This window comes from Oncorhynchus clarkii, chromosome 22, assembly GCF_045791955.1.
Source record: "Oncorhynchus clarkii lewisi isolate Uvic-CL-2024 chromosome 22, UVic_Ocla_1.0, whole genome shotgun sequence".
Classification (NCBI taxonomy): domain Eukaryota; kingdom Metazoa; phylum Chordata; class Actinopteri; order Salmoniformes; family Salmonidae; genus Oncorhynchus; species Oncorhynchus clarkii.
The window spans coordinates 40,417,073-40,440,662 of NC_092168.1; the positions used below are offsets into that span (position 1 = coordinate 40,417,073).

Here is a 23,590-nt window from a genome sequence, read left to right on the forward strand (position 1 = left end):
TGAAACGCTAATAGCGCACACCCTGCTAATTAGCTAGCCGTTTCACATCGGTTACGCTAGAGCTGCCCTGGTCAACTGTAAGTGCTGTTATTGTGAAGTGGAAAGGAACAATGATGACTCCGCTGCGAAGTGGTAGAACACAATCTCACATAACGGGACCGCTGAGTGCTGTAGCGCGTGCGTAAAAATCGTCTCTTCGGTTGTGACTCAACTACCGTGTTCCAATCTGCCTCTGGAAGCAACATCAGAATAACTGTTCGTTGTGAGCTTCATGAAATGGGTTTCCATGGCCGAGCAGCCTTACACAAGCCTAAGGTCACAATGCGCAAGGCCAAGCGTTGGCTGGAGTGGTGTAAAGCTCGCAGCCATTGGATTCTGGGGCAGTGAAAACACGTTCTCTGGAGTGATGAATCGCACTTCATCTGGCAGTCCTAAGGACAAATCTGGGTTTGGGCGGATGCCAGGAGCACGCTACCTGCCCCAATGCATAGTGCCAACTTAAAGTTTGGTGGAAGAGGCTGTTTTTAATGGTTCGTGCTAGGCCACTTCGTTCCAGTGTAGGAAAATCTTAATATTACAGCATACAATGACATTCTAGACGTTTCTGTGCTTCCAACTTTGTGCCTTTCCTGTTTCAGCATGACAATGAGAAATACATACAGAAATGGTTTGTTGATCAGTGGAGAAGAACTTGACTGGCCTGCACAGAGCCCTGAACTCAGCCCCATCGAACACCATTGGGATGAATTGGAACGGCGACAGGGAGCCAGGCCTAATCGCCCAACATCAGTGCAGGACCTCACTAATGCGCTTGTGGCTGAATGGAAGCAAGTCCCTGTCGCAATGTTCCAACATCTAGTGGAAAGCCTTCCACAGAAGAGTGGAGGCTGTTATAGCAGAAAAGGGGGGACCAACTCCATATTAATGCCCATGATTTTGGAATGAGATGTTCGATGAGCAGGTGTCCACATACCTTTGGTCATGTAGTGTACAGTATGTTTTAACTTCTATGCCTTACGACATACATGATTGTGGTGAATTTCCTACAAAGATATGGTATGATATATTTGAGACAAAGTATAAGATTCATCTATGAATATAAGAAAAGTATGTGCTGAGAATATGACCTTATTTCCTTCATTGTTTTTATTTTTGTTAGTCAACATAAACAACAATGTAATTAAATGAACACATACAAATACACCACTGACATACAAAATCTTAGCTTGTACAAATAATCTTCTGCCATATAAGATTTTCATGATTGTTTGAAATAGGACAAATATAGTCACCCGTCTATGATGATTATTACACAGACACAGGGCATGCACACACATGCTCTCTCTTCACTGCCTCTATCTGAGACTGACGTCACACATTGAGAATGTGGCCTTTTTTCTCCCCTATCACCTATCCGCCTCTTCCTATAATATACACAATATTCTCTAGATAACTCTTCCCCCTTAGAGAAAAACACCTTTGAGCCTCCGGTTTAACGTTTTAGGAAAAACACACTTTTTTCAGACTTTTAATCATATCAAATTGTATTGGTAACATGCACGTGGTACGAGATGTTATTGGTCACATACACATGGTACGAGATGTTATTGGTCACATACACATGGTACGAGATGTTATTGTGAGTGTAGCGAAATGCTTGTGCTTCTAGTTCCGACAGTGCAGTAATATCTAACATGTAATCTAACAATTCCTCAACAACTACCTAATACACACAAATCTAAGTAAAGGGATGGAATAAGAATATGTACATATAAATATATGGATGAGCAATGACCGAGCGGCATAGGCAAGATGCAGTAGATGGTATAAAATACAGTATATACATATGGGATGAGTAATGCAAGATATGTAAACATCATTATTAAAGTGACTATTGGTCCATGTGTTAGAGTGGCCAATGATCTAAAGTCTGTGTAGGCAGCAGCCACTCTTGTGTTAATGATGGCTGTGTAACAGTCTGATGGCCTTGAGATTTCAGCTATTTTTCAGTCTCTCGGTCCCAGCTTTGATACACGTGTGAATTCCATTAAGCAAATTATTTTATATTACTTACAGTAGTGTGTGCATATATTTAAACATGGGGGGCCCAGCTGGAACCAAACTCACGCCCTGGCATCGTAAGCAACATCATGTGTTGTGCTATTTTCTCCAGTTAGCATTGCATTGTCTTTAATACCCCACAACCCAGTGCATGGATTAGGTAAGGGAGTAATAATGATTAGCACTTTTTAGAGAAGTATGAGATGTCACACTTGACCCCTGACCACTCAAGACATATCTTGCTACTGTGATGGCACACTGCAGTATTTTTTTATTTGTTTTCAAATTCTTTGTGGGTCCGTGTGATCTGTAGGAAATAGTTTTGAGAAGTGTGAGATGTCACACTCGAGCCCTGACCACTGAAGGCAAAATTGTGGTTTGTAAATGGGGCAGCAGCGTAGCCTAGTGGTTAGAGCGTTGGACTAGTAACTTAAAGTGTTGCAAGAACATATCCCCAAGCTGACAAGGTACAAATCTGTTGTTCTGCCCCTGAACAGTTAACCCACTGTTCCTAGGCAGTCATTGAAAATAAGAATATGTTCTTAACTGACTTGCCTAGTTAAATAAAGGCAAAATAAAAATGGTCTTAGCTGTTAAGTGTCTCCCTCACTCTCTACACACTGGTTTCCTGTTTCTCATGGCAACAGGCCACAAATCTTGCTGCTGTGATTGCACACTGCTGTATTTCACCTAATATATTTATATATTGTTTTACCTTTGTTTAACTAGGCAAGTCAGTTAAGAACAAATTCGTATTTACAATGACAGCCTACCGGGGAACGGTGGGTTAACTGCCTTGTTCAGGGGCAGAATTACATATTTTTACCTCGTCAGCTCGGGAATTCGATCCAGCAACCTTTCGGTTACTGGCCCAACGCTCTAACCACTAACCAACCGCCCCTAACAGCCTAATTCCTTGTGAGTCCCTGTGATCCGTGGGAAATATGTATATCTAAGGTGGTCATACATTTGGCAGGAGGTTAGGAAGAGCAGCTCATTTTCCATCTAATGTGATGGGCAGTGGGCACAGTTTTGGCAAGTCGGTTAGGACATCTACTTTGTGCATGACACAAGTCATTTTTCCAACAATTGTTTACAGACAGAATATTTTACATATAATTCACTGTATCACAATTCCAGTTGTTCAGAAGTTTAAATACACTAAGTTGACTGTGCCTTTAAACAGCTTGGAACATTTCAGAATATGATGTCATGGCTTTAGAAACTTCTGATAGGCTAATTGACATCATTTGAGTCAATTTGAGGTTTACTTGTGGATGTATTTCAAGGCCTATTTTCAAATTCAGTGCCTCTTTGCTTGACATCATGGGAAAATTTTAAAAAATCAGCCAAGACCTCAGAAAAAAATTGTAGACCTCCACAAGTCTGGCTCATCCTTGGGAGCAATTTCCAAATGCCTGAAGATACCACATTCATCTGTACAAACAATAGTACGCAAGTATAAACACCACGGGACCACAAAAATTTGGATATTTGGATATATTGAAGCACCATCTCAAGACATCAGTCAGGAAATTAAAGCTTGCAAATGGTTGCAAATGGGTCTTCCAAATGGACAATGACCCCAAGCATACTTCCAAAGTTGTGGCAAAATGGCTTAAGAACAACAACGTCAAGGTATTGGAATGGCCATCACAAAGCCCTGACCTCAATCCTATAGAACATTTGTGGGCAGAACTGAAAAAGCGTGTGCGAGCAAGGAGGCCTACAAACCTGACTCATTAACACCAGCTCTATCAGGAGGAATGACCCACAATTCATCCAACTTATTGTGGGAAGCTTGTGGAAGGCTACCCGAAACGTTTGACACAAGTTAAACAATTTAAAGGCAATGCTACCAAATACTAATTGAGTGTATATAAAATTCTGACCCACTGAGAATGTGATGAAAGAAATAAAAACTGAAATAAATCATTCTCGCTACTATTATTCTGACATTTCACCTTCTTAAAATAAAGTGATGATCCTAACTGACCTAAGGCAGGGCATTTTTACTCGGATTAAATGTCAGGAATTGTGAAAAACTGAGTTTAAATGTATTTGGCTAAGGTGTATGTAAACTTCCGACTTCAACTATATGTACAGTGCCTTGCGAAAGTATTCGGCCCCCTTGAACTTTGCGACCTTTTGCCACATTTCAGGCTTCAAACATAAAGATATAAAACTGTATTTTTGTGTGAAGAATCAACAACAAGTGGGACACAATCATGAAGTGGAACGACATTTATTGGATATTTCAAACTTTTTTAACAAATCAAAAACTGAAAAATTGGGCGTGCAAAATTATTCAGCCCCTTTACTTTCAGTGCAGCAAACTCTCTCCAGAAGTTCAGTGAGGATCTCTGAATGATCCAATGTTGACCTAAATGACTAATGATGATAAATACAATCCACCTGTGTGTAATCAAGTCTCCGTATAAATGCACCTGCACTGTGATAGTCTCAGAGGTCCGTTAAAAGCGCAGAGAGCATCATGAAGAACAAGGAACACACCAGGCAGGTCCGAGATACTGTTGTGAAGAAGTTTAAAGCCGGATTTGGATACAAAAAGATTTCCCAAGCTTTAAACATCCCAAGGAGCACTGTGCAAGCGATAATATTGAAATGGAAGGAGTATCAGACCACTGCAAATCTACCAAGACCTGGCCGTCCCTCTAAACTTTCAGCTCATACAAGGAGAAGACTGATCAGAGATGCAGCCAAGAGGCCCATGATCACTCTGGATGAACTGCAGAGATCTACAGCTGAGGTGGGAGACTCTGTCCATAGGACAACAATCAGTCGTATATTGCACAAATCTGGCCTTTATGGAAGAGTGGCAAGAAGAAAGCAATTTCTTAAAGATATCCATAAAAAGTGTTGTTTAAAGTTTGCCACAAGCCACCTGGGAGACACACCAAACATGTGGAAGGAGGTGCTCTGGTCAGATGAAACCAAAATTGAACTTTTTGGCAACAATGCAAAACGTTATGTTTGACGTAAAAGCAACACAGCTCATCACCCTGAACACACCATCCCCACTGTCAAACATGGTGGTGGCAGCATCATGGTTTGGGCCTGCTTTTCTTCAGCAGGGAGAGGGAAGATGGTTAAAATTGATGGAAAGATGGATGGAGCCAAATACAGGACCCTTCTGGAAGAAAACCTGATGGAGTCTGCAAAAGACCTGAGACTGGGACGGAGATTTGTCTTCCAACAAGACAATGATCCAAAACATAAAGCAAAATCTACAATGGAATGGTTCAAAAATAAACATATCCAGGTGTTAGAATGGCCAAGTCAAAGTCCAGACCTGAATCCAATCGAGAATCTGTGGAAAGAACTGAAAACTGCTGTTCACAAATGCTCTCCATCCAACCTCACTGAGCTCGAGCTGTTTTGCAAGGAGGAATGGGAAAAAAATTCAGTCTCTCGATGTGCAAAACTGATAGAGACATACCCCAAGCGACTTACAGCTGTAATCGCAGCAAAAGGTGGCGCTACAAAGTATTAACTTAAGGGGGCCGAATAATTTTGCACGCCCAATTTTTCAGTTTTTGATTTGTTAAAAAAGTTTGAAATATCCAATAAATCGTCGTTCCACTTCATGATTGTGTCCCACTTGTTGTTGATTCTTCACAAAAAAATACAGTTTTATATCTTAATGTTTGAAGCCTGAAATGTGGCAAAAGGTCGCAAAGTTCAAGGGGGCCGAATACTTTCGCAAGGCACTGTATGTATGTATTTCATTACTTTAACAGAACGTTTCCTAAAAGTCCAAACATAGTTACCTTTAATGACATTTTTGGTAATGTTCTAAAAACATGTATTTTTAGGTTGCAGGGAGGTTCTGAGAATGTTTTACTCTGGTTCCGTTTTCCTGGGAGGTTTTATTAAAGTTTTGAGAACAGAAATGAAAGGTGTTTGGAGGTTTTGGAATAACTTCCTTAAATTTCACTGAATTGTTTCAAGACTTTTAATAAGACTGCTAACTTATTTTGAGTAAACTTTGTCCAATCACCAAGCACAGATAGGAAAATAACTCCCATATGTCCTATGTTTTATTGTGACAAAGCATCAGTGAGATTAAAACTGTTATCTTCTCTATTAATGTAATTAGTGCACTGAGCCACCAGGATGGAGCTGGCATGCTATGTTTTTTTTTATTACGCAAAGCTGTTCATTTTTGTCTATTCAAACCGACCCCATTTCAAAGGACAGAAACATTCATTAAGATCAGTTGTGGCCAATTAGTGGGCACGCCCCAACACACCTGAATACACTTAGGCCTAGATTCACTCAGATCAACCCGCAAAGCTGATGTTTTGGTGGTATCTGAGGTGGAACTACATTGGAGCCATGAAATCGTTGAGCAGCTGCTCTTGCTATCATTGTCATGAAGCCACACCAAGGGGGGGTAGCAGGAGCAGACTAAGCACATACCCCTGTGGGGCCCCCATGTTGAGGGTCAGTGTGGCAGAGGTGATGTCCATGATCCAGTTGCAGAGTGAAGTGTTCATTCCCAGGTTCCAAAGCTTGGTGATGAGCTTGGAAGGGACTATGGTGTTGAACACTGAGCTGTAGTCAATGAACAGCATTCTCACAGAGGTATTCCTCTAATCTAGGTCAGTGTGGAGTGCAATAGAGATTTCTTCTTCTATGGCTCTATTGGGGCGGTATGCAAATTGGAGTGGGTCTAGAGTGTCTGGGATGATGGAGTTGATGTGTACCATAACCAGCCTTTTAAAGCTCTTCATGATTACAGATGTGAGTTGTCATGACGTTGGCCTGGGGGTAGGTTTATGAATAAATACCTCTTCCCCCCTTTTTCCTCTCTCTACCCTACTGATGCTACATTTGCAAAAGCCCTTGGTTAACATAGAGATTCTGGGAACATCAGAAGGTGGGGGGAAATGAACTATATTCTGGTAATCCGACCAACTGAACATACAGTGCCTTGCGAAAGTATTCGTCCCCCTTGAACTTTGCGACCTTTTGCCACATTTCAGGCTTCAAACATAAAGATATAAAACTGTATTTTTTTGTGAAGAATCAACAACAAGTGGGACACAATCATGAAGTGGAACGACATTTGTTGGATATTTCAAACTTTTTTAACAAATCAAAAACTGAAAAATTGGGCGTGCAAAATTATTCAGCCCCTTTACTTTCCCCTTTTCCTTTATGACGTAATTTGTAATCAAGTTATGATTTAATTATGTGTATGTGTAATTCTGTGTGATTAGTTAGGTATTTAGTAAATAAATAATTAAACCCAATTTTGTATTGCTGATTCAACTTGTTAGCCAGGGTTCGTGCAGATAACCAAGAATTTACAACTTTCAGATGAGACTGAATTAAGATGACGATTAATATTGACTGCTATTGATGTAAAATATTACTAGGTCTTTAAGAGTTTATCCGGAAGATAACAGCTCTATAAATATTATTTTGTGGTGCCCGACTCTCTAGTTAATTACATTTACATGATTAGCTCAATCAGGTAATATTCATTACGGAGAAATGATTTTATAGAATAGCATGTCATATCACTTAATCCGGCATAGCCAAAGACACGACAGAGTGCTACAGGGCGGTAGTCATTGTGGAAGATAACCTTAGAGTTCATGGGAACAGCAATGATGATGGTCAGCTTGAAATGTGGGGATTACAGACGGGGACAAAGAGAGGTTGACCTGAATATGCCTGCCAGCTTTTCTGCGTAAGCTCTGAGAAAGCGCAAAGGAATACCGTCCGACCCTGTGGCCTTTGCGAATGTTGACCTGATTAAAGATCAGTGGTACAAAGTACTTAAGAAAAATACTTTAAAGTACTACTTAAGTATTTTCTTTGGGTATCTATCGTTACTCAACTAAAATTTTAATTTACTACATTCCGGCAGAAAACATTGTACCTGACACCCAAAAGTACTTGACAGGAAAATGGTCCAATTCACACACTTATCAAGAGAACATCCCTGGTCATCTACTGCCTCGAATCAGGCGGACTCACTAAACATGTAAATGATGTCTGAGTGTTGGAGTGTGCCCCTGGCTAGCCGTATAAAAAAATATATAATAATAATATGTCATGACTGTCCTGTGAGGATCAGAATGGGTCAGATCAGCTTGGCAAAGAGCACTCTCTCGCCCATGTTGTAGATTACAGGAGAAGGAAACTCAGACCAGAACGCGCAAATGAACATCAGACCAGGAAACGTGAGGCGAGAGCAACATGTTTGAAATGGTTGGAAATTTTAACCTCAACACGAGGGGATGAAATAAACTCATCTTCCTTTAGACCAGCGAGATGGCGAGCTGCAGCTCATGACCACCGTGGTCCAAATCCTGAACAGCACGAGAGGTAAAACAAACTCCCGTCTCAGACAATCACTGGTACAGCTGATTAGCTGTCCTGACTCAAATATCTAGACCTCTTTAAACCATCCTACTACTCTTGTGAAATTACCATAGTTCAATACTCTCATCACCCCACTGGAACTAAAAACTCCACACATTTTGGAATGTCTGTGTGCCCTTGACAATCGCTAATCAATATCCAAAAACAGCACACATTTAATTCAGAGAACCTGCACATCATCATCTCCCTTTTGTGGCACCAATGTGAGGGGTTATAGCAGGGGAAACAGTGCTGCAGTAGTTTAGTGTGTGATGCTGGAATAATGACAAGTGAACCTGGGGAGCTTTGCGTTCACATAGTCTTAAATAAGAGAACTGGTCCACGGAAATCAAGCGAACCGAACTCTCGAGGTCTGTGTGGTCTCGCTTTGGATCTGTTGGGGCAGTATGCGAATTGGAGTGTGTCTTGGGGATCGGGGAGGATGCTGTTGATGTGAGCCATTACCAGCCTTTCAAAGATTCATGGCTACTGACGTGAGTGCTACGGGGCGGTAATCATTTAGGCAGGTTACCTTTGCTTCCTTGGGCACAGGGACTATGGGGGTCTGCTTGAAACATGTTGGTATTACAGACTCAGTCAGGGAGATGTTCAAAATGTCAGTGAAGACACTTGCCAGTTGGTCCGAGCATGCTTTGAGTACACGTCCTGGTAATCCATCTGTCCCCGTGGCTTTGTGAATGTTGAAGGTCTTTGTGAATGTTAAAGGTCTTGCTCACATCGGCTACCGAGAGCGTGATCATACAGTCATCCAGAACAGCTGGTGCTATCGTGCATGCTTCAGTGTTGCTTACCTCGAAGTGAGCATAAAAGGCATTCAGCTCGTCTGGTAGGCTCGTGTCACTGGGCAGCTCGCGTCTGGGTGTCCCTTTGTAGTCTGTAATAGTTTTCAAGCCCTGCCACATCCGACGAAGGTCGGAGCCGATGTAGTAGGATTCAATCTTAAACCTGTATTGACACTTTGCTTGTTTGATGGTTTGTCTGAGGGCATAGCGGGATTTCTTATACGTGTCCGGATTAGTGTCCCGCTCCTTGAAAGCGGCAGGATTGGCCTTTAGCTCGATGCGGATGTTGCCTGTAATCCATGGCTTCTGGTTGGGATATGTACGTACGGTCGTTGTGGGGATGTTGTTGATGCACATATTGATGAAGCCAATGACAGGTGGTATACTCCTCAATGCCATTGGATGAATCCCAGAACATATTCCAGTCAGTGCTAGCAAAACAGTCCTGTAGCGTAGTATCGAGTATGGTGGCGACACAGTAAAGAGGCTCAGAGAGAATGCCACCGAATCGCTTGTTCACAGCCTCTTGTGGAGTATTTTTCCAAGTTTTAACCCCACTGTCTGTGTGGGCAGTTTTACGGAGCAGGTGTTTCAATGCCATGACAGAGGGTATCACGTCTGCTGCAGACACAGTTGATGAGCTTATTTCTCGTGTCAGTTCTTCGAATGGGTGTGTTCATGTTTCAAACATGTTCTCATATGCCATTTGAAATGGCAGCAGCGGTATGAGAACCAGCACATTCTTGAGCAATACTGCTTTCCTCAGTACAAATCCTCGTCGACCCACTGTGCTGTCAGACTCACCATGCTCACGGGACTGACATCGCTGGTCCAAATGTCAGCCGTGAAGCTGATAGCAGTGACGCCCATAGCAAGTAGCTCATGGATGTGTGTTTCAACAATACTGTGTAACTCTGGTAGGGTAACATCTGACAAGTAGCGCCTACTTGGTAGTGTGCCCTGGTGCTCAACCAGTCGGCGAAAGTCAACATCATCCACGACAGAGAATGGTTGATTGTCAAGGGCAATGAATTCCATTATCTTGGGGTTAATGGATTTCGCCTTTGCGTTGTCTTGCTCTTTCAAATGACTGCTCGACTTGAACTTGTTTAGCTTGTGTTCTGTGTAGTGCTGTAATTTTCCGTGGCGTCATTACTTCATCTACCTTCCTTTATAAACTTATGCACGTCAGCTTTGACATCGGTTTTGCAGTTCGGCGTTAGACATTGGGTTAGACAGTTAGACATTGGGTCGATGTTGGCATTTTTGCTAATATCATCCTATTTCGATATGCTTACCGATATATCGTGCATCCCTGATGAGTACAGTAATCCAGGTCTCCTCTCCCTAACCTCTAACCTTTACCACAAATCTTTATGTTAAGATGGGAATTAAAATGTCTCAAGACAGACATTCACTACTGCTATTGATATTTGTTAACACCAAATCTGTCTGCTATGTTTTACAATATATATTATAGAGGTTGTAGTTTGACCTGACTTGATAGATGGTGTAGTAGCTGTCTGCTCTCATTTTAAAGCAGTAATATGTCATTTTTGGGCTACCTGACCATATTCACATAGAAATGTGAGTTATGTACGTGTCATTCTAATTGAAAGCAAATCTAGGAAGCATTAGATCTGTTCTTCAGTGAGCTCCAAAAGTATTGGGACAGTGATATTTTATGTTGTTGTTTTGTGCCTGTACTCCAACACTGCATTTGTAATGATACAATGACTGAGGTTAAGGTGCAGACCGTCAGCTTTAATTTGAGGGTATTTTCATCCATAACCGTTTAGAAATGGGGATCAAAACTATTCTGACAAATTCACATGTGTAGTAAAAAGTGAGGTATTTGGTCCCATATTGATAGCACGTAATGATTACATCAAGCTCTACACATTTGTTGGATTCATTTGCTGTTCAATGGTAAATAATGTATTGTGTCATTTATGAGTCACTTTTATTGTAAATAAGAATATAATATGTTTTCTAAACACTTCTACATTAATGCGAATGCTACCATGATTACGGATCATCCTGAATGAATCGTGAATAATGATGATGAGTGAGAAAGTTACAAACGTACAAATATCATACTCCCAAGACATGCTACCTCTCACCATTACAATACCATGGGAGGTTGGCATTTTTGGGAGGTATGATATTTGTGCGTCTAACTTTCCCCACTCATTATTCACGATTCATTCAGGATTATCTGTAATCATGTTAGCACCACGTTAATGTAGAAATGTATTCTATTGTTATTTACAATAAAAGTGTCTCCAAAATGACACAATATGTTCTTTACTATTCATTTCTATTGGTCACAAAATAATCTGAAACACAATACAAACAAACAGCAAATGCATCCAACACATTTTTAGTCACAAGCTTGATGTAATCATTGCGTGCTATAAATATGGGACCAAATACTAAACTTTTTACTACTTTAATTCACATATAAGGGAATTTGTTCCAATACCTTTGGTCCTCAAAAGCGGACAGACTATGTACAATGTGCCGTACAATGTGCTGTAATTTGTAAACGGTTCACCCGATATGAATGAAAATACCCTACAATGAAAGCTGACAGGTTGCACTTTAACCTCATAGTCATTGTATCATTTGAAATCCAAAGTGCTGGAGTACAGAGCCAAAACAACAACACATGTATCACTGTCCCATTACTTTAGGAGCTCACTGTATGTGTGCTGCTTTTATGCTTCCCAATTTTCAGTTTAGTTTTTGTACCTTTTACTTTCATTTGGGACACCAGCTTCAAACAGCTGAAAATACAACATTGTTGGTTATGGAAATATATTTCACAGCGGTTTAGATGGTACAATGATTCTCTACACTATGACTGCTTGTTTTGTCATATAAACTGACATGAGGCAAACTATTCACATTTTTGAAACTTGGAAATGGCAGAGCGATTTCTGCATATTGCACATTTTAAGTATCCAGTCTGTGTTTGCAGGTATGGCATGTGTGAGTTTGTGGTCATCTCCCTGGGGCCAACTGGGAGGCAGTCATCAGTGAGTCCAAGTGCAACCTGCTCCTCAGCTCTGTCTCCATCTCTCTGGCCAACACAGGCTGGTAGGTGACAGTAGCTCCATCTCTCTGGCCAACACAGGCTGGTAGGTGACAGTAGCTCCATCTCTCTGGCCAACACAGGCTGGTAGGTGACTGTTGCTCCATCTCTCTGGCCAACACAGGCTGGTAGGTGACTGTTGCTCCATCTCTCTGGCCAGCACAGGCTGGTAGGTGACTGTTGCTCTATCTCTCTGGCCAACACAGGCTGGTAGGTGACAGTAGCTCCATCTCGCCTACCAAAACAGGCTGGCAGGTGACAGTAGCTCCATCTCGCCTACCAAAACAGGCTGGCAGGTGACAGTAGCTCCATCTCACCTACCAAAACAGGCTGGCAGGTGACAGTAGCTCCATCTCGCCTACCAAAACAGGCTGGTAGGTGACAGTAGCTCCATCTCGCCTACCAAAACAGGCTGGCAGGTGACAGTAGCTCCATCTCGCCTACCAAAACAGACTGATAGGCGACAGTAGCTCCATTTCTCTGGCCAACACAGACTGGTAGGTGACCGTAGCTCCATCTCTCTGGCCAACACAGACTGGTAGGTGACCTTAGCTTCATCTCTCTGTCCAAAACAGGCTGGTAGGTGACAGTAGCTCCATCTCTCTGGCCAACACAGGCTGGTAGGTGACAGTAGCTCCATCTCTCTGGCCAACACAGGCTGGTAGGTGACAGTAGCTCCATCTCTCTGGCCAACACAGGCTGGTAGGTGACAGTAGCTCCATCTCTCTGGCCAACACAGGCTGGTAGGTGACTGTTGCTCCATCTCTCTGGCCAACACAACTGGCAGGTGACAGTAGCTTCATCTCTCTGGCCAACACAGACTGGTAGGTGACCGTAGCTCCATCTCTCTGGCCAACACAGGCTGGTAGGTGACTGTTGCTCCATCTCTCTGGCCAACACAGACTGGTAGGTGACCATAGCTCCATCTCTCTGGCCAACACAGGCTGGTAGGTGACAGTAGCTCCATCTCTCTGGCCTACACAGACTGGTAGGTGACAGTAGCTCCATCTCTCTGGCCAACACAGGCTGGTAGGTGACAGTAGCTCCATCTCTCTGGCCAACACAGGCTGGTAGGTGACAGTAGATCCATCTCTCTGGCCAACACAGGCTGGTAGGTGACAGTAGCTTCATCTCTCTGGCCAACACAGACTGGTAGGTGACCATAGCTCCATCTCTCTGGCCAATGCAGACTGGTAGGTGACCGTAGCTCCATCTCTCTGGCCAACACAGACTGGTAGGTGACCGTAGCTCCATCTCTCTGGCCAACACAGACTGGTAGGTGACAGTAGCTCCATCTCTCTGGACAACACAGGCTGGTAGGTGACAGTAGCTCCATCTCTCTGGCCAACACAGACTGGTAGGTGACAGTAGCTTCATCTCTCTGGCCAACACAGACTGGTAGGTGACCTTAGCTTCATCTCTCTGGCCAATGCAGACTCGTAGGTGACCGTAGCTCCATCTCTCTGGCCTACACAGACTGGTAGGTGACCATAGCTCCATCTCTCTGGCCAACACAGACTGGTAGGTGACCTTAGCTTCATCTCTCTGGCCAACACAGACTGGTAGGTGACCATAGCTCCATCTCTCTGGCCAACACAGACTGGTAGGTGACCTTAGCTTCATCTCTCTGGCCAACACAGACTGGTAGGTGACCGTAGCTCCATCTCTCTGGCCTACACAGACTGGTAGGTGACCATAGCTCCATCTCTCTGGCCAACACAGGCTGGTAGGTGACAGTAGCTCCATCTCTCTGGCCAACACAGGCTGGTAGGTGACAGTAGCTCCATCTCTCTGGCCAACACAGACTGGTAGGTGACAGTAGCTTCATCTCTCTGGCCAACACAGACTGGTAGATGACCGTAGCTCCATCTCTCTGGCCTACACAGACTGGTAGGTGACCTTAGCTTCATCTCTCTGGCCAACACAGACTGGTAGGTGACCTTAGCTTCATCTCTCTGGCCAACACAGACTGGTAGGTGACCATAGCTCCATCTCTCTGGCCTACACAGACTGGTAGGTGACCATAGCTCCATCTCTCTGGCCAACACAGACTGGTAGGTGACCGTAGCTCCATCTCTCTGGCCAACACAGGCTGGTAGGTGACAGTAGCTCCATCTCTCTGGCCAACACAGGCTGGTAGGTGACAGTAGCTCCATCTCTCTGGCCAACACAGACTGGTAGGTGACAGTAGCTCCATCTCGCCTACCAAAACAGACTGGTAGGTGACCGTAGCTCCATCTCGCCTACCAAAACAGACTGGTAGGTGACCGTAGCTCCATCTCGCCTACCAAAACAGACTGGTAGGTGACAGTAGCTCCATCTCTCTGGCCAAAACAGACTGGTAGGTGACCTTAGCTTCATCTCTCTGGCCAACACAGACTGGTAGGTGACCATAGCTCCATCTCTCTGGCCAACACAGACTGGTAGGTGACCGTAGCTCCATCTCTCTGGCCAACACAGGCTGGTAGGTGACCGTAGCTCCATCTCGCCTACCAAAACAGACTGGTAGGTGACCGTAGCTCCATCTCGCCTACCAAAACAGACTGGTAGGTGACCATAGCTCCATCTCGCCTACCAAAACAGACTGGTAGGTGACCGTAGCTCCATCTCGCCTACCAAAACAGACTGGTAGGTGACCGTAGCGCCATCTCGCCTACCAAAACAGACTGGTAGGTGACAGTAGCTCCATCTCTCTGGCCAAAACAGACTGGTAGGTGACCGTAGCTCCATCTCGCCTACCAAAACAGACTGGTAGGTGACCGTAGCTCCATCTCGCCTACCAAAACAGACTGGTAGGTGACCGTAGCTCCATCTCGCCTACCAAAACAGACTGGTAGGTGACCGTAGCAACAGTGAATACTGTGTTCAGCTAATATTATATTCCTGTCTCTTTGGGAACGGTAACTGCTATAAGTCACAGTTATACAGCAACTGTTTATGTTCTTTTGGAAAATCAAGTTCAAATTTGTTACAGAATTTGCTTTGACAAATTTAAGAAGAGCTGATACTGCCAATGATAGCTAATCATGAATCTATGCTGAGGTTCCTACACATTCACACAGCGAGTTGCAACATTCTCTTTGTGTGTGTTTCTGTATAATGTCACAAGCCATGTTTTAAAATAGCAACACTGTGGGAAGTGAGTACAGCCCTCCGTGGCATCACGTATTGCGGTAGGTCAGCTGGTATCCATGGCAACACTGGGCTGAATGGAAGATGGTAGCAGTAGATCTGTAGCTCTGTGGCTCTGTAGCAAGGTCATCTGGTTTCACTGTCTCTCTGGGAGTTTACTGTGTGGCAGAGAGACATTAACAACACATGGTTAGAGTAAGAGGAAGCATGTATCAGATCATCAGCACGTAGCTTCATGAGCACATAGCTTCATGAGCACGTGTTCTGTCACTGATGCATGTATCATTTATTACAAATAATGTTGTTTTGTGACTTCAAATTAGAGAAAGTATGACATACTTTTGAATAGAATAATATTCAAGGTCAGTAAGTGGGTGGAAAAAAGTATGAAAATGTATGTGCTCATTACTGAAAGTCGCTCTGCATAAGAGCGTCTGCTAAATGACTAACGTAAATGTAAAAAATGGAACAAAGCTTATTATTAAATGATTTACTTGTTCAATCCACTAGGTGGCGTATGTTTTGTCTGTAGTTCCTCTACTGTGCACCAGGTGCTGCTGTGTAGCTGTGGTGGTAGAATAGGGTTGTGGAGGGAGTTACAGGATTTCAGTCCTGTGGCTGCTCTTCCACATGGATACCAGAGATTCCTGGCATGTCTCTAAAGTCACTTCAAAACCAAACGTCATCTGTGGTGCAGGTCCAAATGTATGCCTCAATCCCAAACCAATTGAAAGATTAGTCAAATCGGGAATCTTTCTATAGCTGGATCTTAACTGCCGATGGCATGTGACTAACTCATCTTGACACAAGAACAGAGAGTAGTTACAGTAGCCACAGGATTTCAACGTGTGGCTGCTCTCCCACAAAACATCAACGTTTGAAGTGACCTTCCCTTTTTTTAAAGTCCTCTATTTCCCCTGTGGATGCCGTACAGCCAGGTGCCGATGTTTGTTCAGGTCCAGCAGAAGTGGAGGAGGATGTACCATGGGGAGTGCCAGGGACCGGGGGCGCGTACAGACCCTGAGATGGTCCACCTGCGCAAGGTGCCCAGACAATACAACCACCTCTCAGGCCTGCTGGACATCTTTAAGTCCAAGACGGTGAGTATGGAAGGACCTGGTCTAATTGACTTCATGCCTAACATGAACCTTTTAGCTCTTTCACATGGGTTTCCCCAGACTAACGGTAGGTCCAGTTTCCCTGAATGAGAGTAAGCCTAGTGTTTGACTAAGATTCACTTTCAATGGCGAGTCTTCATTAAGTATGTTTTTTGTTGTTGTCCAGCACTAGGCTGACCCTTTGTCTGGGTACCCAGCCCCCTGCTAGATATGATGGATAGCACAAGATATTACATAACCTTGTCTCTATTTATGTTTCTATTTCCTCTGTTGTTCTTCAGGTCTGTCCCCTGTCTCCTCGTCCTCCCATCAACATCGCTATCCGCTTCACGTACGTCCTGCAGGACTGGCAGCAGTACTCCTGGCCTCAGCTGCCCCCAGGTACACACAACAACCACTCAGCCCACGAAACAGGAAGGAATGTGTCTAGTTATTCGTGCCGCTAACTCCGGCACACTTATATACCAGAGTTGATGTGGGTTTGAATCCAGCCCAGTCGCACTCCTCCTACCTTTCCTGTCTGCTTTTATAAAACCACATCCTATCTGTTCAGTAAAACCACATCCTATCTGTTCAGTAAAACCACATCCTATCTGTTCAGTAAAACCACATCCTATCTGTTCAGTAAAACCACATCCTATCTGTTCAGTAAAACCTCATCCTATATGTTCAGTAAAACCACATCCTATCTGTTCAGTAAAACCACATCCTATCTGTTCAGTAAAACCACATCCTATCTGTTCAGTAAAACTACATCCTATCTGTTCAGTAAAACCTCATCCTATATGTTCAGTAAAACCACATCCTATCTGTTCAGTAAAACTACATCCTATCTGTTCAGTAAAACCTCATCCTATATGTTCAGTAAAACCACATCCTATCTGTTCAGTAAAACCACATCCTATCTGTTCAGTAAAACTACATCCTATCTGTTCAGTAAAACCTCATCCTATATGTTCAGTAAAACCACATCCCTATCTGTTCAGTAAAACCTCATCCTATATGTTCAGTAAAACCACATCCCTATCTGTTCAGTAAAACCACATCCCTATCTATTCAGTAAAACCTCATCCTATATGTTCAGTAAAACCACATCCCTATCTGTTCAGTAAAACCTCATCCTATATGTTCAGTAAAACCACATCCCTATCTGTTCAGTAAAACCTCATCCTATATGTTCAGTAAAACCACAAAATATGAGACAGGAAGGAGTTTGGAGGGCAACTAAACGGTGCTAGTCAGAAATCTAAACGGTGCTAGACAAACAGTGGGGCCTGAAGTTATTGACACAAGTTATTGACACTCTTCATAAAGATGAGAAAAAATAACTGAATATAATAAATCATAAAAATACTGACCTATATTGTATGCAAAAAAAAAAGTGGAAATTATATAATTGCATATTAATACAATTGCTCAGAGAAAAATATTTTGTTTAACAAATAATACTTTTTCTCTCTCAAAAAGGGAGGGGTCAAAATGATTGACACCCCTGTTTTCAATACCTTTCAATAGCTCACCTTGTGAGGAAAATGGCACTGAGCCTTTTTCTCAAATGTTTAATGAGTTGGAGAACACATTGGGAGGGATCTTAGACCATTCCTCCTTACATAATCCTACCAGATGCTTGATATCCTTTGTCTGCTTTTATGGACGGCCCTCCTCAATTCAAACCACAGGTTTTCAATGGGTTTCAAGTCCAGAGACTGAGATGGGCATTGCAAAATGTGTTATTTTGTGGTCAATTAACCATTTCTTTGTGGATTTTGATGTGTGCTTGGGGTTATTGTCTTGCTGGAAGATCCACTTGCGTCCAATTTTAGCCTCCTGGCAGAGGCAACCAGGTTTTTGGCTAAAATATCCTGGTACTCTGTAAATTTCAATGACGCTGTTGACAAGGGCCCCAGGACCGGTGGAAGCAAAATAGCATACATTATAGCTCAGTATTTTAATTATTCAGTTTATACAGTCATCATTATCAAGGGTGTCAATAATTTCGTACCCCACTAGGCTAGCCCACAGGGCGTTTTGGAAGCTTTGGTCGTTCACCGCCTACGTGCTCGTGACCAACATTTTAGCAAACTGATATAATCCACTCACTCTCTCTTTGCTCCAAATTCAATAGTGGATGGTTCTTCCCACAGTTATATTAAGTGCTGCTCTCCGGGGTACATTTTAGTGTTGCAAATAGATGCTTGAGTCTTTGAGTAGTGCAGGGAAGGCGGTACAAGGTCGGAGGTCAGAGAGCTTTTTAAACGGCTCACACAAACTGACAATATTTCTGCTCCTCTTGAATGGGACCTGAGAGGAATGGCAGTGGGTGGAGGGTCAATTTGAGGTTTTTATATTTGACACAAGAGTATATTTGGTCCTTTAGTTTGTACTGTTATGAATTTGCCTGCCTTCAAGGCATTGAGGATGAAAAAGCATAGGAAGTGTTCACAGTTTTGGTTCTTCTTGCTACCTCTAAGGGAAAGTATTGGGAGTTGAATCAAAGTCATGATTGAACTGTAAAAGGTGCAAGTGTGTTTTTTTCCGTTGCCTCCAGACTTCGACGGTCTCCTCAGAGGGGAGGTGGGAGGGGTGGAGTTTGGGAAGCTGCCGTTCGGAGCGTGTGAGGATCCAATCAGGTAGGACTGATGTAGCCATGACGACATGTCAAAGCTTGCTTGATTTAGAGAGATTTATCTCATTGTTCACGTGTATTCTTGACGTCTTTGGCATGAACCTTTAATTCATTATTGACCAAACTGTAGCTTATAGTGAGACGTTTATAAAGCAAAACAAACAAATTTGTATTTTCTTTCATTGTTGTCTCAGTGAGCTTCACCTATTGACCACCTGGCCCCACCCGACAGAAGGTATCATGGTGGATAACGACGTGTACTCGTGAGTGTCAACCACCACACTCCCTCCCTCCCCTCTGACCTGCTGGTTGACACACATTGATGGAACATCTTAACAGCCTGAGATACGATCTATCAAAAACATTGTTTGTCCTCTTACCAAATGACAGCAAATATAGAGGTGTCATTTTCAATAAATAGAATCACTATCCTGGTTGAGCTTATAAAGCAAGTGAGCATTGAGGTAGATGGAGAGAAAGAAAGAACATCCAGGTTAGTATAACAAGTTCTTCATACCTTTGGAACACTGAAAGGTTGTTCCCCACATTAATATCTTGTGTGCCAGACAGTGTAGGTGTTTGAGAGGGCGATTGTGGAGGAGGTGTGTGGGAGAGGATATAACAAGTACCTCAGCCCCAGCAACACCGCTCGCTCGTTCAACTGCATTAAAGCTGAAATTAATTCATGCCGAATGATTTTACGCTTTTCAGTTTAGTGATGAAATGGTGCTCAGTGAGCCATCGCTTCATATTAATGGTGTTTTTCTTCAAGTCCCTCCATCCTAAATGTGCTTGAGCTCCATTGTATAAAGAGTTTCTTTGAAGGGAATCAGAGATTTCTGCACCTGGATGCAGAAACATTTAGATTAGCCTGTCAAAAACAAGATGGTCCTCTTTCAAAGACTGTTTTTGGGTTTATTTTGTAGGTTGTATTTAGTGGTGAATCCCCTTAGGGCGTTCTGGGGTAGAATATAATATTTTGGGGTTTTAGAGAAGATGTGACTTGCCTCGGGTCAACTTGTCAACTGAAATGGTACCCTGACTGGCTGACTGGGTAATAGATATTATATGGCAACTGATACTCAGTGGTTCTTATTTCAAGGATCCAAAATAAAGCAAAAAGTCAATAGATAATTATCAGGTAATTACTTTCCACTACATAGTCTCTAAATGAACACCAGGTCAATATCTGGTTGTAAAGTAAACCACAATAACAATGACTCTTCTCTTCCTGTCAGAGCCCCATGTTTAATAGCCTATATTCAGGCCTAATCTTTACTATAATGGTAAATGTGAACCACTGATCTGATCCAGGGCCAGTTTACCTCCCTCCCCTGTGTGGTCTGACCTTATGTGCTCTCTGTGCGACCTCACTGTGACCTGGACCCACTCCAGGCCCCTCATTTGTCAGTCCGAGTCAGGAGCACAGACAACCCCACGCGCTTGCTCGGTTAGTTAGACCCCCCCCTTACAGAAATGACTGATCCTATATTATAGAAATCCTATAGAATATTATGAATGTCCATGTAACCTGGTTTAAAATGCTCCCTCATCCATCAGATGTATACAAAAGGAGTTCCAAAGGCTCACTCAGATGTTGACTTACTCAGTGTCAAATTTGATGGACAAAAAAAAAAGCTTTTAGAATTTGAAATAAACGTCCACAAAGTCACAAAGTCAAAATTGGCTATATCTTAAAAATGTATGAAAGTTAAAATGTCTGCATAGTGCATCTTTAAGGTTAGGGTTAGGCAAACGGTTAGCCGTTTGGTTAGGGTTAGGCAAACGGTTAGCCGTTTGGTTAAGGTTAGGGTTAGGCAAACGGTTAGCCGTTTGGTTAAGGTTAGGGTTAGGCAAACGGTTAGCAGTTTGGTTAAGGTTAGGGTTAGGCAAACGGTTAGCAGTTTGGTTAAGGTTAGGGTTAGGCAAACGGTTAGCCGTTTGGTTAAGGTTAGGGTTAGGCAAACGGTTAGCAGTTTGGTTAAGGTTAGGGTTAGGCAAACGGTTAGCCGTTTGGTTAAGGTTAGGGTTAGGCAAATGGTTAGCAGTTTGGTTAAGGTTAGGGTTAGGCAAACGGTTAGCCGTTTGGTTAAGGTTAGGGTTAGCAAACGGTTAGCAGTTTGGTTAAGGTTAGGGTTAGGCAAACGGTTAGCCGTTTGGTTAAGGTTAGGGTTAGGCAAACGGTTAGCCGTTTGGTTAAGGTTAGGGTTAGGCAAACGGTTAGCAGTTTGGTTAAGGTTAGGGTTAGGCAAACGGTTAGCCGTTTGGTTAAGGTTAGGGTTAGGCAAACGGTTAGCCGTTTGGTTAAGGTTAGGGTTAGGCAAACGGTTAGCCGTTTGGTTAAGGTTAGGGTTAGGCAAACGGTTAGCCGTTTGGTTAAGGTTAGGGTTAGGCAAACGGTTAGCAGTTTGGTTAAGGTTAGGGTTAGGCAAACGGTTAGCCGTTTGGTTAAGGTTAGGGTTAGGCAAACGGTTAGCAGTTTGGTTAAGGTTAGGGTTAGGCAAACGGTTAGCAGTTTGGTTAAGGTTAGGGTTAGGCAAACAGTTAGCCGTTTGGTTAAGGTTAGGCAAACGGTTAGCCGTTTGGTTAAGGTTAGGGTTAGGCAAACGGTTAGCCGTTTGGTTAAGGTTAGGGTTAGGCAAACGGTTAGCCGTTTGGTTAAGGTTAGGGTTAGGCAAACGGTTAGCCGTTTGGTTAAGGTTAGGGTTAGGCAAACGGTTAGCAGTTTGGTTAAGGTTAGGGTTAGGCAAACAGTTAGCCGTTTGGTTAAGGTTAGGGTTAGGCAAACGGTTAGCAGTTTGGTTAAGGTTAGGGTTAGGCAAACGGTTAGCCGTTTGGTTAAGGTTAGGGTTAGGCAAACGGTTAGCAGTTTGGTTAAGGTTAGGGTTAGGCAAACGGTTAGCCGTTTGGTTAAGGTTAGGGTTAGGCAAACGGTTAGCAGTTTGGTTAAGGTTAGGGTTAGGCAAACGGTTAGCCGTTTGGTTAAGGTTAGGGTTAGGCAAACGGTTAGCCGTTTGGTTAAGGTTAGGGTTAGGCAAACGGTTAGCAGTTTGGTTAAGGTTAGGGTTAGGCAAACGGTTAGCCGTTTGGTTAAGGTTAGGGTTAGGCAAACGGTTAGCCGTTTGGTTAAGGTTAGGGTTAGGCAAACGGTTAGCCGTTTGGTTAAGGTTAGGGTTAGGCAAACGGTTAGCCGTTTGGTTAAGGTTAGGGTTAGGCAAACGGTTAGCAGTTTGGTTAAGGTTAGGGTTAGGCAAACGGTTAGCCGTTTGGTTAAGGTTAGGGTTAGGCAAACAGTTAGCAGTTTGGTTAAGGTTAGGGTTAGGCAAACGGTTAGCAGTTTGGTTAAGGTTAGGGTTAGGCAAACGGTTAGCAGTTTGGTTAAGGTTAGGGTTAGGCAAACGGTTAGCCGTTTGGTTAAGGTTAGGGTTAGGCAAACGGTTAGCCGTTTGGTTAAGGTTAGGGTTAGGCAAACGGTTAGCCGTTTGGTTAAGGTTAGGGTTAGGCAAACGGTTAGCAGTTTGGTTAAGGTTAGGGTTAGGCAAACGGTTAGCAGTTTGGTTAAGGTTAGGGTTAGGCAAACGGTTAGCCGTTTGGTTAAGGTTAGGGTTAGGCAAACGGTTAGCCGTTTGGTTAAGGTTAGGGTTAGGCAAACGGTTAGCCGTTTGGTTAAGGTTAGGGTTAGGCAAACGGTTAGCCGTTTGGTTAAGGTTAGGGTTAGGCAAACGGTTAGCAGTTTGGTTAAGGTTAGGGTTAGGCAAACGGTTAGCCGTTTGGTTAAGGTTAGGGTTAGGCAAACGGTTAGCCGTTTGGTTAAGGTTAGGGTTAGGCAAACGGTTAGCCGTTTGGTTAAGGTTAGGGTTAGGCAAACGGTTAGCAGTTTGGTTAAGGTTAGGGTTAGGCAAACGGTTAGCCGTTTGGTTAAGGTTAGGGTTAGGCAAACGGTTAGCAGTTTGGTTAAGGTTAGGGTTAGGCAAACGGTTAGCAGTTTGGTTAAGGTTAGGGTTAGGCAAACGGTTAGCAGTTTGGTTAAGGTTAGGGTTAGGCAAATGGTTAGCCGTTTGGTTAAGGTTAGGGTTAGGCAAACGGTTAGCCGTTTGGTTAAGGTTAGGGTTAGGCAAACGGTTAGCAGTTTGGTTAAGGTTAGGGTTAGGCAAACGGTTAGCAGTTTGGTTAAGGTTAGGGTTAGGCAAACGGTTAGCCGTTTGGTTAAGGTTAGGGTTAGGCAAACGGTTAGCAGTTTGGTTAAGGTTAGGGTTAGGCAAACGGTTAGCCGTTTGGTTAAGGTTAGGGGTTTAGGTTAGGAGTAGGTTTAAAATCACATTTTAAGAAGATCAATTGTAGAAATAAGTGGGTT

The 23,590-nt window shown here is 43.3% G+C and overlaps 1 pseudogene; it reads left to right on the forward strand.

Moving 5' to 3' along the window:
* The first annotated feature begins 12,190 nt into the window (after nucleotides 1-12,190).
* The window catches only part of LOC139380125 (rab3 GTPase-activating protein catalytic subunit-like), a 67,886-nt pseudogene continuing 56,486 nt past the window's right edge, over nucleotides 12,191-23,590 (forward strand).